This window comes from Furipterus horrens, unplaced genomic scaffold, assembly GCF_987537825.1.
Source record: "Furipterus horrens unplaced genomic scaffold, mFurHor1.1.pri manual_scaffold_4, whole genome shotgun sequence".
Lineage (NCBI taxonomy): Eukaryota > Metazoa > Chordata > Mammalia > Chiroptera > Furipteridae > Furipterus > Furipterus horrens.
This window is the reverse complement of record NW_028327174.1, coordinates 146,667,502-146,687,295: the sequence shown is the minus strand read 5'-3', so window position 1 is coordinate 146,687,295 and position 19,794 is coordinate 146,667,502. Positions and strand designations below refer to the sequence as shown.

Sequence of the window (19,794 nt, the reverse complement as noted above, 5' to 3'; positions counted from 1 at the left end):
AGATTAAATGTTGTTTTTCTTTCAACTCTAAAACTAATTGAGAAAAGACTCTTGAATCACAAAAACTGAATTTTAAGTCAAAATAAGTTTTCTCCAGAGAGAAGACTAGCTAGTATGTAGAATATTTTCTTTCTGTATTTTGAAACAAACTAGTTTTTTGTGCTTGCTTTATATTATAGGTGGTAAAGAGAAAGGAGGGACTTTTCTATTACAAGTATTTGACTACAATCAAATATATAAATATGCCCAAAACATAGATTACGAATAAATCCCATGATATTATTTGAATATCTGAATTAAGACTTTTTGGTTTCAAAAAAAATTAGGGTAAACTGAAGTACATTTTAAAGAATTAACTAAAGAAATTACTAAAGAAAAATTTGTAAGAAAAATGTAAAGAGGAAGGGTTAAGCCCAACGAGCTAGTGTAGCACAAACACACTCCAGTGATTGCAGGGGTATTTTCGGTAACCCAGTGCGGGCCTATAGAAAAATAAATCTGAATAAGCAAACCAGAAACAGATCTTAAACCTTAAAATAATTTCAAATATGATTTTTAAAAAACCACAGCAAATAATTGGGGAAGTAAAAACTGTTCAGTTTGGGGATAAATAACTGGTAATTTTTAAAAAATCTATTCAGAGCTTTGCTCTACACAGTAACAACACATCATGTACAGATAATATGAAAGTGAGATTATTGAACTATGGATGTCCAGGTTCTATGAGCTGCTTGAAAATATGTCACTTCTAAAAATCAACCCTTTTCAAATTCAACTCAAATTTAGTATATATACTTCACTAAATTTATATGACTTTCTAATAAACTTCTTGAGACTAACAAACAAAAATCAATATTTATGACTAGCATAAGAAAACACTAATTAAAGAACAGGCTCTTTAGTTTGGTAGTTTAAAAAAAAAATCTGCGTACATAAAACTCTTTTTTGTGAATTTATAACATGCTTTAGTTATACTTCTTTCCAGCCAATCAGTATCTGGTTTGTATTTTAGAAATAAATATAATGATGTTTCATGGTTATTCAATATTTTCAGGGACTACACCATCTATATAAGTTTGAGGACCACTTGATTGAACAACAGATATAACGTTGTTTAAAAAATAGCAATAAACACCAGAAAAAACTAGATGGAAATCTTATGAAAGGAAAAGACCTTCTAGTTTTAAATGTAATAGAAATAATAATACAGAAGCAAATCAACAATTTTGACTATATAAAGTTACAAATAAAAATTATGTATGTTAAGAAGAATCACTAAAGTAAGACCAATGAAGAGACTTAAGGTACATTTGTAACAAGCATGACAGAGTTAATATGCCTAAAATATAAACAACATGAACTAATAAATGAAAACCCTGAAGCAAAGGAAATATAGAGACAATTTACATAACAGGACTAATAACTTACAAACAAGCATTAGCAACAGAGTATCACTTTAGTACTTAAAGAAATTTATATTAAAACAACAATGAGGCAGAGTTTTGTCTATTCAATCAACAAAATCTAAATGATATTTTCCAAAGTAACCACAAGAAAAAAAACCCAGCGTTTTCCATCCGAACTGGTTGCATTATCAGCACATACATCCTTTCTAGAATGCAATTTGGCAACCTGTTTCAAAAGACATAAAAATTATCATATCCTTTGACCTAGTGATGTCACTTTTATGTATCAATCCTATGAGAAATAATGCAAAATATAGAAAAAGCTCTCTCAATTTAAATGTTCCTCCAGACTTTGCATTTGTAAAGTAGTGAGATAAATGGGGGGAGGGGGGGCAAAAAGAATATGTCCAACAAGGAGTGGACACATCTAGTTGATATCATATTAGGAAGCCATTAAAGATTATAGTCATGATGAGGCATAATGGGAGAAATATATTTATGCTAAAATGTTAGCTGACAAAGTACTGAATAGTAACTGTACAGTACAAAGGACCAGAAAATTTACTCAAGTCAGAACATTGAGTTGTTCTCATGAGACAGGATTAAAAGTGATCTTTTTTTTTGTTTCTAAACTTTCTGTAATACTACTTTGATGACTGTAAACTAGATGAATAAAAGTTAGAGTATAGAAAAGTGAAAACAGTATTACTTGACCAGTATATTAAAGCAATACATTAAGAAAACTACTTTGGGTTCATGTTTTCTTTCAGATCACTCCATCGTAACCCAAGTTATCTTTTCTTACTCTGACAGTTGTCAGACACACCAAGTAGAAGGTTCTTAGTCTCTACTCTGAATGTATTCAATCCAGTAGCATTTAATCCAGTAGGCCTATAATTACATAAATTTAAAATACTAATACATAAACCACATTTCTGAAAACTAATCATGCTCATCCTTAATTTTTTCAGATAATTAAAAAAGTAAAAACGATTAATTGCCCTTTTAATGGACTTAGCAACTCTTGGACAACAAGTACATATTAACTACAGTACTGTACTGGATCTGTTAATGCATCTTTTACATATATATGTGTGTGTGTATACACATACACACACACACATATACAAAAGTCTTCATCAACAAGGGTCAGTCTCACATATGAATCAGCATGTCACCTTAACTGATAGTTCATGACATCCTTTCTATAATGACAACTTCTAGCTCTATGTCTTTACCTACAACACTGTAAGCCAAGATTGCAGTGTGAAGTTGAAGAGATAAACTATTAAATCTTTCTGGGGCTTCTCTATCATAATATTGCCATGACCATCAAGACTTAGACCTGTAATTACAAGAGGAAACTGATATTCACCTCACTCACTGATAGGTATCATACAGATAATCACAATAAAGAGCTGAGACTTGAAAAATAAGACTTTGCAAGAGGAGAACATCCCCAGACTCTAGTGGATTAATTGGCTCAGAATAGGCTTTCCTCTTCTCTGCTTTGTTACAGTGGCTGAAAATGTCATGATCATAAACACCTCCATCCTTGTCATAAATCTTCTTTGGTAAGGAAGTAAACAAACAAACAAACCCTTTATAAGAGAAAGGAAACAAGTGTTTTTCTTTAATTGAGAAATTTTCTGGGGATGGGGTGGGAAACACAGTCTATGGATCTAAGCAAGCATCAGTTCATTATGTACCAAAACACCCTCAGCACTGTGTATATACAATCCCTTGCTCCCCATGAAGATCATTCTTTATTACAGTTATAAGTATTGCTTAATATGCAATTGCCTTTAAAACTGTTTATCCCTCAGAAACCTCTTGTTACTAATCTTGCTTATAAAACTGGAGGTACATACTCACAAAGAGAGTTTCAGAACTCATTTTAAAAAACAAACAAAACATACATCTAACTGTTGCTCCATACTTCCTAAAACATATTTTAAACAGCCCTGACCAGTGTCACTCAATTGGTTGGGCATCGTCCAGCAAAGTGAAGGTCACTGGTTCAATTCCCTGTCAGGGAAAATGCCTAAATTGCAGGTTCATCCCAGTCAGGGCGTGAACAAAAAGGAACCAGCCCGATGTCTCTCTCTCACGTAGATGTTTCCCTCCCTCCATTTCTCCCTCCCTTCTCCCCTCTCTGAAAATAAATTAAATCTTTTTAAAAAACATATTACAACAAAATCACTTCCTGATATGACTATTGTAACAATGCAAAAAAAAAAAAAAATCTACCTGCAAAATACAAAAGCCGCAACTAAAACTACTAGAGTCTGTGGTGTTTCCTGTGATGATGTTTCCTGAGGTGATGGAGACTTAGGGTGTGGGAGAAGAAAAATGCATTTGGGAACACTTATCTCAGGTTCAGGGACCAAAACAGACTGGTTAGGAGAAAGTAAGGCCACTGTTTCCAAGGAATTGTTACAAAGTCTTTTAGCTTCTCTCCCTCCTCCTTTCCCTGACTGTTTATTACAGCTTTATAGAAACATTAAATTGAGGCTTTAACCATTGTCTGGGAAGCAGGAAGGTGTGGCGAAGTGGAGAGTTAAAAGGTAAATACCGAATATCGTGTCTCCTACCCGGCCTCGGCCTCGTATCTCCCCCTCTCTGCCCCCACTGGGACTTGTCAGGGGTGAGTCTGGAGGTCCTCATCTGACCCGAGATTTCTTTCAGTGACCTCTAACAGCTTGTTCTGGTGTGTACTTGTCAGTGTTAATATAATGCGACACTGGATTGGCTTGATTCCTGACAAAATTCGAGAGGGCAGTAGGAAAAATGCCAAGAGGAGACCAGGTAGTACCTTTGCATCCCCAGGATTTCCTTCAGGCTTCTCTCCTGCTCATTTCAGCCAGGCTAACAAAGCCGCATTTGCTCCGCTCTGGATACGGAGCTTGAAGACATCAGACCCATCCGATTTGCTTAGGACTGCCCAGTCTACACCTGCTGGGCATTAAGAGCATCACCATTGACTCTCGTAGCACCCTGTTTGGATGTTAAACCATATGATTGCCTTACGGAGCCCCCTCTTCCAACCATACTGCCACTCCTTAATCCTTCTCACACAGCTACGCAGTGAAAATGGCTGAAGACAGACAAATATCACTTGGAAAACATCAGAAAAGTGTCTCGAGGAAATCTGAGAGGGTGTGTGGTACAGCTGGTCGTACTCAATTTGTTCCCACTTCTCCACATTGAGCATGTACAAAATCAACAAGAATGCATATTTGTCAGACAAAAGGCATACTATCCATTCTCTTCCCTTGAGTATATATTCCTGAGACAAAATGTCTTTCACTTACATCTGGCTGGTGCATTCTTTCCTACTAAGATTAATGGGTATTCTCAGCACACCAGTGGTCTATTTTTATTTTATTACGTGTTTAACTCTGAAAATATCAAATATTATTTCAGACTGATCACGAAGTTCGGAGCTGTCCAATAGTGAAACAGCAGAATACTCTATGTCTGGACTACATGTGGCTACTGACCACTTGCAACAGAGTTAGCGCAATCCCATTTATATTCGATTTTAATTCATTAATAAGGAGGTTTTGTCTCTTCTGGTTTATAAAAGAAGAAACTATCTCCTGGTTTTTTCCTTGAGCGTGATGAGAAAAGGCAGCAGATTTCTCATCAAAGCTCCGTGTGCCACGGCACCCTCCACCCTATTGGAACAAGCTACGCCCTGGCCAGGACCCCATCTCTGCCAGTCTGACAGGGACAGTGTTTAGAAATGGTGGAAGGGCTGGCTGGGACAGTGACATCTCTTCAACTTCTGGAATCTTCGTTTCCTCAACAAAAACAGCATGAGGCTTAATGTTCTTTCTAGCACCTTGGAGCAATATCCCATTCACTCTCAGAGACATAGTTATCCTATGAGAAAGAGGAGGCCATCATGGCCTATTTTACAGATAGGAATGTGCGAAGTTTTCACCAACCAACATGGAAACACAGTGTAATTTCTCACTGTGGTACCTATATAATCAAAAGCAACAAAGAGTTTTATGTTTAAAGTATCTAAAAGGTAACTTATTTCCCCACTACCTATTAGCATACTAGGTTCATATAGGGTTGTGGATGCAAGCTTTTATCTATCTATATGCTTACTTCATTATTTTTCTCAATTCTAGTTGGAAAGAACATTACTACTGTAAAATCAGACATCATTGTGCATCTTCTAAATGATAAACTCTTCTGAAAAATTTATGCAATGAGAAGTGGTAACAGACTTTTTTAATACATTTATTAAAATTGTTAAACACATTTATATTACTTTTACCTCATACATATTTTTTAGAATGAAGGACAGTCACTAACTGACTAGTTTGATATACTTCTCAAAGGGCACGATCATATTTTAAATGCCTTGAAATAAAATATCATTCAGAATGAGGCCAGGACAATGCATATTTTTTTAAAAAGTTCTCATAGAAGCTAACCATCTGTACTATAATCCATTGTCTGCTCTACCAAGGTGATTTATTAAGGATAATGAAGCATGTGATTTAATAGCTGCCGCAAATCCTTTTTCAAGTAGGATGGGTATAAATAATACAAAAAGATGGTCCAATAATAGCCAAATCCTCACCTAAGAACTATTCTATATGCTAGGTCACAGGAAATTAGATGAGCTCAATTAACTGTGGAGCAAGTGAAGTGTAGCTAGCTAGGCAGTGAAGGCTCTAAGTAGTGATTATTATTACTTAGTGAAACCTGTAAGCTCCCCTGTCATGGTGCTATTTGAATATCTTTTTTCCATATGACAATACAAAGGTGTCCAATTGGAAATAAACATTTTGCCAACACAAATTTTCCAAAATCTTAAAAATCCAGATACCTCCCTATTTGTCAGTGCAAATCCTACTTGGTATTTATACTTCCATAGTGCCTTGCATTTAGCTGAGTTTTAATGTATGGCACTTTAAAGAATGAATGCAACAGTAGTAGAAGAGGTGAGTGAATTTTAAAAAATGAGGTCTCTAAAACCCTTGCAGGAAAAAAAAATGCAATTCTATATCCCTATGAGACCTGGTTCTAACATTTACCATCATTCATGCTTTTGACTTTTGATGGCCAGTTGTCAAGAGGTGTGTTTTTTGTCTGTTTGTTTGTTTTGGAGGTAAACATTTCCTTAGGCCACCTTTCTACAGAGCATGGAAAAAAAGGGCACGAAATCATACACACTGTTTAAATGAAAGTGTTCAAATATTAGCTCTTGTTTGCAAACTGACAGCCTTTTCTCCTGGCTATTCCTGTTAACATTCAAGGCTTTACAGGGCCTTACAAAATCAGGAAAGCAAATTTCTAACGACAGGAAATATAAGCCGTCACACATGCCAGCTGTTTGGCATGAGAAAAGCTTGCCTGGCTGTGCCCAAAAGGCATGGCACAGCCATTCACTGATACGCTGGCACAGCCAGTCCTGTCCCCATGCCACCCAGCTAGCCCATCCAAAGTCAGATTAGGCGCTACAAATCCTAGTGTTCAAGTACTACTGGGCTGCAGAAACTTTCCATGGCTCAACATAAACAAGGGGCCTATGTGTGAGACATATGTCACCTTCTAAAAAAATGTATGCTCCACTAGGCGCATTCACTACCAGCCTGTTTCCATGTTGCAGTTCCTACCGCTGTTGTTCTTGTGAGCCTGGCTTGCCAAAACAGAGATCAATTTTATTAGATACCATTAGTCTCTGTTAGGGCGGTCATTTGAATAACAACAGATTGGCAAGTATAAAACTAAGGCACCTGTTGTACATTTGGCAGCCTGAATGAGGCCTCTTAAAAAGAAAACAAATACGAGCTATAATCATGCCAGGCAATGGCTTTTGGTTCAGTAATGACCATGTGTCAGAATTAAGTGCATCTGGGAATTCTTACCACAGCCAGATGTAAAGGCAGATTTGTCCTGTCTGGTGGCATATGAGTGGATACACATAGTATACTCAGATTTGGCTTTGTCTGGGTTTGGTAGAAAACTAGGTAAGTGAAACTTAGCTCAAATAAAATTAATTACTGAGGAACACTGACAATATTTCCATAAATTGTAGAGTTAAATATTAAACATAAGGGTTGAAAGATTGGGGCATAAACTAATTTAACTTTGATTTTTCTGGGAACACTGATATGTGCACAGAGTAGTCAACACCAGTGTTCCAGTACTGAGCCAGACCATGGGTTAGGGGCAAAAGATACAGCTAGGAGTAACACATGGGTCTTGGTTTCAAGGACTTAGTAATGAACCAGACCATAAATAAGTAATTACAATGCATTATGATAGAAGCTATATGTAGAGTGTATTCAGGGTTCTTCTAGTGCTTAAGAGGTATCCAAGCTTGGGAAGATGGGAAGGCTTCCTAGATATCAGCCAAGGTAAGATCTGAAGCAAGAAGTGAGTCAGGCAAAAATGGGATAGGTGAGAAACTTTCCACTTGGAAGGAGAAGAAGCATGCTCAAAATTACAGAGGGAAAGGTCAAAGTACTGCACCTGGGAAATTCCAAATAGTTTAGTGTGGCTGTAATATATTGTGCAGGGGATGGGGGAGGGATAGGGGAGAAGCAAATGAGTAAGAGAAAGGCAAGGTGGCAAGAGACAAGACAGGGAAAGAACATCAAGAGTCGGGTGACTTTTGCTGCTTATTTCAAGCTTTATATAGAGGGTAATGGGAAGCCATTAGGATAATTTAAAGAAGAATGATTACATGATCACATTCAGTTTTGTAGAGAAACAACTATAGGTAGTTCCCACCTGAACACAGAGGCTGCAATCCAGGCAGAAAAGGTTGGGAGCTGTGCCAACAGATGTTAGCTAATATATTAAAAAGTAGCGACTAATTTGATCTAAAGAAAGTTAATATTTATTTTGGTATACTTAGAATAACAAGAAATTATTTAGGAAAAACATATTTTAGACAATAAATTTAAAATCAAAACTTAAATTATATATTCATTGGGGGGGGTAAAAATAACTTAAATCCAAGCTGAGTCTGGATAACGGTAAAAGTCTGATTCAAAAACACTTAGGTAATCATTTCTTAAAGTAGGACCTGAATATGCATAATGACATTTACTGAAGTTGTCATTCTTAATTTATAACTATTACTATCAAAAAGCATTTGTTAAGAATCTGAGGAAGAACCCTCACTACACACACATTACCCAAAGCAAGTAATACACCCTACTCCAGGCTTCTCAGAGGTTCTGTTTATAAATTAACTCAAAGAAAAATATGGCTAAAATGAATAGCATATGCATGTGAGAAGCAATCAAAAACCTGGGCAAAAAAGACTTAATTGTCAATGTACACACATGAGTCATAAAGACCAAAGCATTTCCTGTGTACCTCTATTTTATGTATCATATCTAGTTTAAAACTTTAAGGTGTCTTGTTGCCAAAGAAAAAATAATTTTCCAAATCAATAAATAAATATAACATCCTGTATTATATTATTTATAAAACCATAATTAATTAGAAATATGTCTCTGAGGCTTTATACAAAAAGAAAAAAGCTAAACCTTTATTAAATATGTTAAATGGGGAAAAACTTATCAAGTCATCCATCTGTTATTGATAATGAAATGAACAGGTGAGCAGTGAAAATAGAGTACTTTAGAAGACATTATAATTGAAAAAATTCCCCAGATAAAACTGTGTAGGGCAGGCTGCCAATAAATAGAATGCATATGTATCAGTCACTTGGCAGAATTTCAGTTCTTTGATGGGGGGCTGTTCTTCAGATACCCCTGCAGGTTCTTCATTTCTATTTATGAAAATACTTTTAAGCCCTTACCTGTTGGGCAGCTAAAAAATGCCAGGCTTTGGTGGAAAATATTTTATTGAACCACTTGTGGTCCAGGATTGACCCCAGAGCTCAGGCAGTGGTGGCACCAGCCTGAAAGCATGTAATTTTAGAGTTAGAAGGCAACTGCCAAAGAGAGTCCAAAATGCTTAAGTTACGTTACATAAATAAATAAATAAAAGAAAAAGGAAAAAAAAAAAAATGCCAGTACCTCCAGTCCCAAGCAAAGCAAGAATCAGAAGTGACTTTTCAGAAATGATAGCAGTGACAACTTACATAATGCTTAAGATTCTTCCCAAAATTGGGTCAAGAAAGCATCATGTCATTGGGTATACTTACCTAGTATATGAGAAACAAAATTTTTTAAATGTCATGTCAGACACAGAAATATATCCAAGGGTGAAGAGTGGCATGTATAAAAGTTGGGACCGTAATATTGCTTGACTTATAATTTTAGCCTTAAGTTTCATCTTTACTATATCTAGCTATGCAACCTTGGGAAAATTACTTCAGCTCTCTATGAATCAGCTTCCTCTTGGTGATAATCTGCCTTTTACCTAGAGTTATTTTGGAGAATAAACATAATACTGAAGATAAAGTGCTATGCTGAATGCCTGGCACATAGTAAGTGCTCAGGAAATTTTATCAACTCTCACTATTATGACCTTACACACTGATCACTATTACTGTACTTTTAATGTCAAGAAGATTACAGGAAATGTGTTCTGAGCATCATCAGAGGTTTCAAGTATATATTCTTCCCATTCATGATTTCAATAAATTCAACACAAAATACAAAGAAAAAAGCATGGCACTTGAGCTTAGAATTAGAAAATGAGAGAATAATTAGGAATATTTTAACGAACATAAGTTATGACAGCTGGTAAGGATAGAAAGGGGATTCCAGGAACAGTACTGGTAGACCCAGAGAGGTGCCAAGGACAGTCTTTTCTCTGCAGTCAGGGTCTCTGACAGGGCAGGAGTGCAGAGCACCCGGGGCTACAGTGAGAGAGGAGCCTGCATACACAAGCTAGGATCTGACTGCTGTGCTGAGGATTTAGCACTTGAGTGCGCAGACTTGAGAAGGCTTTTGCTTCAGAAAACAGACGTTTTTAGAATAATTGAATTGAGATAACACAAAGGCCACATAGGAAGCTATGCATAGTGTGGTCAGCATCTAAACAGCATGGTAAGAGGGTAGAGATGGAAGGGAAGTGATAAAGTTATAAGAGATTACAGGAATAAAATCTAAAAAATAAAAAATAAAAAAATTGGATGGAGACAATAATGAAAGAAAGGAAGGAAACAGAAATGACTCCAAAGTTTCTAGCCCAGAGAAATATCAGGTGATGAGATACGAAGAAAAAAGAAGTAGGTGTGATTATATATAAAAGATAATACTGAGTTTTGGATATAAGAGGACCTACTATTTCTCAAACAACTAACAAGAAATTTTTTTTTTTTTAATTCAGATCTGGAACTTCAGAGAAAAGTTAGAAAATTTAGTTTGAAGGTCATCAATACAGAAATTATTTCTTCTATGAGAAGTGGATAGGAATATCCCAGCAGACAATATAGACAGTGACCTGAACAGGGCCATAGATTAAAGGATAATAAAAGAGTTTAAGATGGAAATGAAGACATAGACGTCCAAACATTAAATGAAGAGGAAATAATGTTAATGAAGAATGTGAGGGTGATAGAAGGAACTCACAACATGTTCCATCCCTGGGATATTTCTGATGGAAGATGTTCCCCATAATTTATTTCTCTAGCAAAATATTACAATTCCCTTCTTTTTCCCTCCAGGAGAAAACAAGTGAACATCATTACTTGGTGAGTAATTAGATTTCAACTATTTAGGACATTTCCAATAGATTATTACTATTCTCAATTAGCCAAATCTTGATAGATCTATTTAAAATAAGATATACAACCATGCATTGAAAAATCACACTGAACAATTTTAACTAGAGGTCCACAGTGATAGCCACAGTTGTTTCTCTTAATCCTTTAACAGTATTTCAGTGAAGTTACTATTACAAGTAGTTTGAATACATTTTCATAGGGGGACCCGGGGGGCTACCTGTGCTGTGAGAAACCGCTAGTACACGCTCAGTATGTCCTTTCAGTTGGGGTGATGCATGAGGGCGAGTAGAGTAAAAAATTATTTTAAACATTGAAAACAAATGTCTTTTTGACCTATAATGAGACACTGGTTCAGCATCAGAGGTATCTAGTTGAATTTTTCCCTGTGAAATTGTACTGGAGGACCTTAGAGAGAGAAGGCAGTAAATTCCTATCCTCCATCAATACGTTTGACCTCAGAGCAAACCCCACAACTGGGTACAGGCACCCACCATCCATCACTGCTCTTGAAACCTGATCTTTCAGGGAAGGACAGCTGCACTGGGCCAAGAACTAAGGAGCTTTCTAAGATGCACTACCACACAGAAAAAAAAAAAAAAAAAAAGTAAGTTCTTTCCGTTCCTATTTTAATAGAGTGCTTTTTAAACATTTCTTGCCCCAGACTGCAGCTCCACATCCAATATCACCAGGAATCTGTAAACACATTTTTAACATTTAAGCATTTTCTCTTCTTGTAAATTCTAGGTAAAATCATTCCCAGCTTTTGCTTGAAAAGCATCCTGAGATGTGGACATGGCACACTGATGTATACAGTTCATAAGCGTGCTGGAAAGAAAAGGCAGGTGCGGCCTCTGCGGTGGTTACAGCAGCTACACAGCACGGCACAGACTGAGCAAAGGGGCACAGAACGCCCATGTTCAGCAAGTCTGAATATTTTAAGTCAGGTAGCAACAATTTATAATAAATAGATAGCCAAAGACAGCAGAACTCCATCACAGAAATTAGTGTTATAAAATACAGAATTTTCTTTACATGACTGCTAAAGCCAGAATTTTTTAATTTAAAATACAAAATAAGGTAATTCTTATTATTTAATTGGATCTTCATCACATATATGATTATCCCCTCCATTTTGTTGAGGATCCTGAGATGTTATATAACTTCCCCCATAATTGCACATCAAACTAAGGCATAAATTATTTTCTTCTTACATCAAGTTTGTGATTTATGCTCTTTTTATGGTGGCAAGGGAAAAAAAGAAGATGGAAGCCAGATGATAATTTGCAATTTTTAGCATTATCACTATATATTCGATTGGCCAAAAAGTCCGTTACATTTTTTCCTTAAAATCAAAGACACAGTTTCCATTTTCATGAATAACTTTATTAATTTGAATATTTTGAGTATGTCATTGGCTACCTCCTGCTATTGGCTTCTAGTGGGTAGAGGCCAGGGGAGCTGCTAAACATCTTCCAGTGCATAAGACAGTCCCACAGAAAAGAATTATTTGGCCAAAATATCAATACATAGTACCAAGAAACTTTGCAAACCACTTTGACACATTTGATCAGTCACAGCGCCTTCTCCATACACTGTCCAAATTCTTTTTATGCATTTCAGTTGCATTTTTACACTTCTTGAAATAATAAAGCCTAATATGCCAAAAATATTGTGTATATTCTTCCATATTCAGTATTAAAACGGCTGCACAAAAACACTCACCAACTTTGATGTTTTTTTAAATGCACACTGATATGACAGCTGTCACAATACAGTCTAACAAAATTGTTTTGAATGAAGTTAAAGACAAATAAGCACTACTAGAGCCATAGCATGAAAAAAACATAACGGACTTCTTGGTCAACCCAATTCCTGCACAATTAAGTAGGATTAAATAATAACTGATTGTCAATTATTTGTAAAATAATTACTAATACAAATAATTTAGTTAGCATTTACTGAAGCTCAAAAAAGAAGTCTCTTATTAGTTGTGGCCTAATGATTAAAGATATTCACTTTTTATATCTGAAAGTACAAATTCTCCCAATCCCAAAGCAATACTAAAAAGTGCTATTTTCTAAATGCAACTCACAAATCTCAATTTAGTTAGCTACTGCTACACTAAAGAATATGGCTCTAGGGCTGTTTTAAAAAGAAAAGACAATTAAGAATTTATAAATGTAATCAGTCTCATGAAACTGACAGTTTAGGATGTTTAAATCCAGTAAATAGCAATGTGGTAAAGGTTGCAACGCTCCTGACATTGTTTTCTGAATGTCAAAGTTAAATAGTGATTGTGGTCAGTAAATTCAAAGAACTAGGAGCAAGCCTAGCCTCAGATGGCAGCTTTTGCTCTTATCTTTTGTTATAAATGCTGAAGGCGAGAAAAAGGAGTCTGCTACCTAAGAGCAGCTGTTTGCAAAGGAAAGCATGGCTCCCTGACTGTAGGTGGGGAGTGAGGAATATTTAAGTTGTCTCAATACTATTTGGCTACTGGTACACCTGATCTGCTGGCTTACAGACAGAATTGTCCTCTTTCCAAATTGTCATCTCTTTCATTTAACATACTAACTTACGACACATAGGAATTTGATCTGGGGGACAGTAGAGGTTGAAAAGCCAAAAAAAAAAAAAAAAAAAAAGAAAGGTCAATTTTGCTTTTAGTAAAGCTGTAAACCAACTAACAAGTACAAGTATTGACATGATCCTATTAAATATATATCAGCATCAAATAGAAAACAATGGTCAGAAAGTTATTGAATAAATTATTTTAAGAAGAAGGAGGTGGAACATTGCACACATTATTTGAGTTATGTTTTTTTCACCAATGAGATGCCTTGAGAAGTGTGGCATTATATATGAACATAATACTTAAATTTCTTTAATGTCTAAATCTTAAAAATATTTTATAAATAAAATGTTAAGGGAAGAAATGCAAACTGTTAAATACATGAAAGTGAACGGGTAATATTTATTAAAGGGAAACGAGGGGCATAAGCCTTAAATGTAATTTACATCTTGTAAAAATTTTATTTCACTAATGCTTCAAGACAGCACCATTGTCATGACTTTATTATTTAGGTTATATTAAGTCAGAGACTGTTGTAGCACATAAGCATTTGCTCTTTGACCTCCCCTAGACTTATGACGCAAAGAAAATGCTGAACTTTTACATGGGAGGCTATAATTTCATATAATGAACAGTCAGTAAGCACAAGCCACATATTCTTTTAGCTATCTTTCTTAAGGGCTTAATTGTGGAGAGCTGAAACATATTTTTTAAAAAGGGTCAAGGGGAGGGGAGATTGTCAAGCCAAGCATGACATTTTAATAAGTGTTACCAAATACTAATTAGAAGCAAATGAGATTATCCATATAGAAAACATCCCCAAACAAATCTATCCTTTGGCAGAAATGTCACTATGCTATGAAATTACAGAAGCTTAAACAAGTAACATTTGTTGGGATGAAATTTACTGACAAATCCCTTCTAAGCAATCTTCTTCCACATTATCAGATTTCTTCAGTTGATGTGTTTTATACAAATCCTAAATCTTGTAGTTCACAGAAATAACAACTCTTCTCTTTTCCTTTTTTTGGCAAATCATTGACCATATAAAAGGAAATGTTTTTAAACATTGACTTTTCTAAAGGCTGCAAGTTGCCTTTGTGCCTTCATAAGTAAGTAGCTTTCCTAAAAGATTTTTTCAAAGAAACTGAACAGTACAAAAACAGGGTAAATAACTCCATAAAACAGTAAGATACTCAGAGTAGACCTAGCTTAAAATATAACATTTACTCACACTAAACTTTTAAACTGGAAAATAATGTTTCTTTAAGAAAACAGGAAAAAATAAAACATTCTTTGAATAATCTGCAAAACTGAATAACTACATCTTTGTATTTAGCACTTCATATATCAGTTTTTTATAATACAAATTCTAAAAGTATCTTTTTGTGGTCCTGAAACTGAGTACACTACATCAAAGGTAAAGTTTATTTTTGAGAGTCCCAGAAACTTTTGGGATTTAAAAGGTACACCCACCTCCAAAGGTTAAATGTACAGCTTTAAAGATGTGAGACTAAAAGTTTGATGCTCTCAGGATTATAAATTAGCGCATACACGTCCTTTGACTCTCAAACTTCACAGAAATACACACTGAAACGAAAGGAGGGTAGTCTTAAAGCAAAATCATCTTGAGAAAGCCATCTTTCCTGAAACTGCACTTTTCACATGTGATTGTAAATTCTTGTTTAGCCAGAGAATCCTTTTAAAAGAGTACTGTTCAATGGTTTGATAAATCAGGTTTGGGCTGAAGGAAATCCAATATGCAAATACTTTTAGTGTGCTTTTTTACAAACAGTCACCCCTGCCAGTTTGAAGAACTGAAAATCAACAAAAGAACAGTGTAAGTATACTTGACCTTATTGCCTAATGTCTATCAAGATTGCCATGGCTGGTCGATTTCAAATTTGTGAAACTGACACTTAAAAATGTATAGAGCATCTTCAGTCCAGGTCCCTCAAGTGCTGACTAAACTGTAGTCACTGCTTCAGATTCTCCTTCCATACTAACTTGCACAGCACTTACAAAGCTAGCTTAATCACACCATCAATCTATGACTACACTTTCCTTAAAGTAATTCTGCTTTGTTTATCTTTCAACCATACATTATGCAAATAACATTCTTTATCAGTCCAATAAAGAAAAGTTATTAATGCTCCTACTTGTTTATCCTTGACATACACTGAGAAACTGGGGTCACATATGAACTTGTACAAATACCTCTTCTATGTTTCACATTCTATGTGAAAAATCACCCTTACACCAGCATAGTTTTAAAGAAGTTCTAAATAATGTTTTTGAAAAGTCCTTCAATCAATGTCTATGACTTAAAATAGAGCATGAGTTATAGAATTAAAAAGACAAAACAAAAACTTAGGGGACTGCCTACTTGATTTTTTTTTTTTTTTTTTTTTTAATGTCTCTCTAGGAAGGGTTTGCATATGCCATACAAGGGTATCTCCTGGACATAAGAACAGTTATACAGGCCCCTAGTGGCTTAGCAAATAGCAGCAGATGAGGGGATTCCAATTCTTAGTTCTGGACTTTGAGATATGCTGGCTTTAAATAGGAATGTCAATCTTAAAAGGCAAATCAAATCTTTGCACTTAATACTCTAAGCAGTTTTATTTCCACGGTTATCTACTGAAACATATACATATTAAAACAGATCATGGCATTTCATTACTTTAATAACTACAACTACACCGATCCAAGAAAAATCTGTGATCTGTGTTACATAACCACCACAAAAAATATTTAATTCACCCACCTCTTTACATGTCATTACAAAAGTAATATATTACTTACATATATTAAAATATATTGAAGACACTTCTGCTTTTTGAATCCTATTCCTCTTATACTATAGTAGTGAGGGCTTTAAGAATGTATTATTTCTATGTTAAGTGATCACTATTTAAATGAAATATAGCTACAATCTGAATGCCATTTGTATAGTGGCATAAATTGAAAGGTATTACTCAATAATAGCCAGTGATAAACCTCACATTGGAGTTGCACCTATTTTTAAAGATCTACAATTAATAACACACTTTAATTCTCATCCCTTTGCTGTCTTTTCTTTACAAAAGAAAGGTCCAGCGTGGCACATTTACAGCTTCAAGCAATTTTTAACTGGACACAATCTGACAGCTGAATTCATGAAACTGACCAGCTTGTCAATTTCACACTTTGAAAGTACTATAATAGCTGATAGCATGAGGGTGAATTTAAGAAATCTGTCACAGAACTGCTAGCTTCATTGAACAGCAAAGAACAGTACATAATTACGGGAGGTGGGAGGTAAAGAAATTTTCTTTCTATTGTCCGTTTAGGATGTTTGGTTCAAGAATTCGGACATCTAGCATCAAACATTTATCCCTCACGCTATGTCAATAGAATAATATCTATCTGCAGCATAAGATCTACTAAGCACAGTCCTGGATATCCTCATATTACCAACATAACAATCTTTAAGTTGGTATCATGTAAATATTCTTTTAATCAGGATATTTCAAGTCTTGCTTGTTACATCGCCCTGATTGTACTAAAGTTGAGTGGTGGGTGTGTACACTTTGAAACACAGATAGAATAGCCAAAATTATCAGAAGCATCAGGGGTTGAACTAACTCCCAGTACCTGTGCTACAGAATGGTTGGAAAGAACACACTAAAGGGAAAGGTCCACATTTGGAGATATGGAAGTCCAACAGCAAATCAATCTCTCATCACTAGTCTCTGAGAGGCTCAAAATGTACCCGTTACGCTCTGTTAAGTTGCTAGCACTGTGTCTGTGGGCATGTAAAAGAAAAAAGAAAAAAAACTTTAAGAGAAAATACAGCGGAGCGATCCCTCAGGAATCTTTTTAGATACTTAAGGCACAAACTGTAGATAGATTTGGGGGAGCACCAAGGATTTTAGAAAACAGAGGAGATATTTAGCAAGTCCTGTACTGGGAGGCACGCTGAAACAATACAAGTGGATTGTGATAGTCAGGGTTTTGGAGAATGCAACTACTACTATTCAGAATCCTGGAACACCCAATTAATGAAAGCCAAGCTCACACTTAGTGTTCAATATTTTTTTAGTTTAGGCATGAGAAAACTGACTTCATTTATTAATGCTTCTAAATGAAAATCAACCTTGCAGATAAACAATACAAGTTTTCTACATACCTATAAAATCGCTACAATAAATCAATAGAAAAGCAAAGAAGCTGTCCATGGCTTTTTTTTTTTTTTCCACATTGTTTTCCTACAACTTGGACTTTTCATTATAAAGTCTGCGTTCCCTTCCCTATGGGAGAGTGTGGAAGCACAACAGAACTAGGAGCTTTGATTCTGCTATGGAAAGGTCTCCAAAACAATCCCTCTCCTGTATGGCAGCCGCGTAGACTTTGATTCCTGCTATTTCTCCTTCTCTCCATTAGTTCAAAGGAAAGAAAAAAAGAAAAGATTTGCCTCCTCACCATAACCAGCCCTCCTTAAAACAGTAATCATTGCAACGTAATGTATATGCAGCGGCAGAATTCCTGGGTAGGGTCGGAATTGCCCCACCGCTCCACCATTTCCTGAATACTACGCCCACCCCAGGAGGAGAGAGCGGGGGTCGCACAAACGGACCCAAACACCCTCCTTCTCTAGAACTGCCACTCTCCCTGGTCTGAGGTTTTAAACGAGAAATGAACCGTGTAGGGGAGGACCTCTGCTCAAGGAGGTTCAGAAGAGCAAACTGAGTGCTGTCCGGCGCCGGGGCGCTGGGCTTACGGACGCGGGAGTGTGTAGCCCCGCGGGGAGACGCGGGAGCAGCCGGAGCCAGGCTTAGGGCAAGCCCCGGGCGCACAATGGAGGGGACACGGTGGCGAGGAACGGGTCAGCCCGGAGGACTCACCTGGTCATGTTGGCGCTGGGTAGCAATCGCCACCTTCTCCCGCGCAGGCACCAGTACTTTGCTCCAGCGCCTTCGCGCCCCGCCACAGCCGTACAGCCCGCGCCTGTCCAAGGCACCGCCTCCGGGGCGGCCAATTTAATCCCGCGGAGCAGCGGCGCGCAGGCAGCAGGAGCCCCCTTTTCCCTGCCGCCGCCCGGCCCTCGTGCGGCCAGCCCAGTCCAGAGCAGGGAAGTGGAGGAGTCAGCGAGTGAGTCCAAAAAAACCCGAAATCCAGCATCCAAAGGAGCGAGTCCCCCGCCCTCCCGCCACCCCTACTCCCTTCTCCTCCGCCTCCTCTTCCCGGGCCGTCCTCCTGGCCCTACAGAGCCCCGGCTTCCACCGCGTTTTCTCCTCCTCCTGCTCCTCCCGCTCCTCCCGCTGGCCCTGCGCTCGCTTCTCCGGTTGCTGCCGCAGCCGCTGTGTGTCTCCTCTCCCTCCTCCTGCTGTTCTTCCTCCTCTTCCCGCGCCTCGATGCTCCAGCGCTTGGGGCTTGGGGGTCCGGGGTCGGTCTCCTCTCCTCCCTCCGCCTCTCGTTTGCTCCTTCCTGCTGCTGCTTCTTTTAAAGAGGATTCTTTGGCCACAAAAAGCAACTCGGCTGCCCCCCTCAGCGCCTTCCTCCCCTTCTCTTCTTCTCCCCAAAAGTGAAGTGCAAGCGAGAGGTAACCAGAAACTGAGGCCGGCGGGGGGGTGGGGAGTGGAGGCGGGGAGAGGGGGTGAGGTGACGCCTGCAGACCTCCGGGAGCCCAGTCAAGGTCCAGAAGGTGGGATGGTCAGTCCAGCCCAGTTCTTGGATCTGGCATGAACCTGGTATTTATGGTTGGAGGCCAGTGGGTTCGGTGGGGAAATTAAATGAAAAAGCTTAGTAAAGTGGTTGGAAAAGCTTCTCTCTTTGTTTCCTTTTCTAAAATCCTTATAACGTGCTGGGGATCCCACGGAACTGAAGTGCCTCAGCGCTGGGGGGATTGTGTGTACACGTTGCCAGCTCGATAGTGACTGTGGGTGCGCCGCTGGGACTCCGGCAGGGCCAGGCCCCCTGCGCCCGAGAATCCCTGAGTCTAGACCACTGACCCACTGAAAGGGCCGGAGAGCTGGACGAAAGAGGGGCAGGCGGACTGGGCAAAGAAGGCGCATCTCTCTCACTCTCCCTGTCTCTCTCTCTGTCTCTGTCTCTCTCTCTCTCTCTCTCAAGAGGGGGGAGGGGGCGGGTGACGT

At 37.7% G+C, this 19,794-nt stretch overlaps 1 protein-coding gene across 1 annotated transcript in view; it reads right to left on the bottom strand.

Moving 5' to 3' along the window:
• The window catches only part of PTPRD (protein tyrosine phosphatase receptor type D), a 520,035-nt gene extending 501,250 nt beyond the window's left edge, over positions 1–18,785 (bottom strand). The window contains exon 1 of the mRNA XM_090274103.1: positions 18,544–18,785. The gene's annotated coding sequence lies outside the window, so the exon portion shown is untranslated. The remainder of the gene's footprint in view (positions 1–18,543) is intronic.
• Between the last annotated feature and the right edge of the window lie 1,009 nt (positions 18,786–19,794).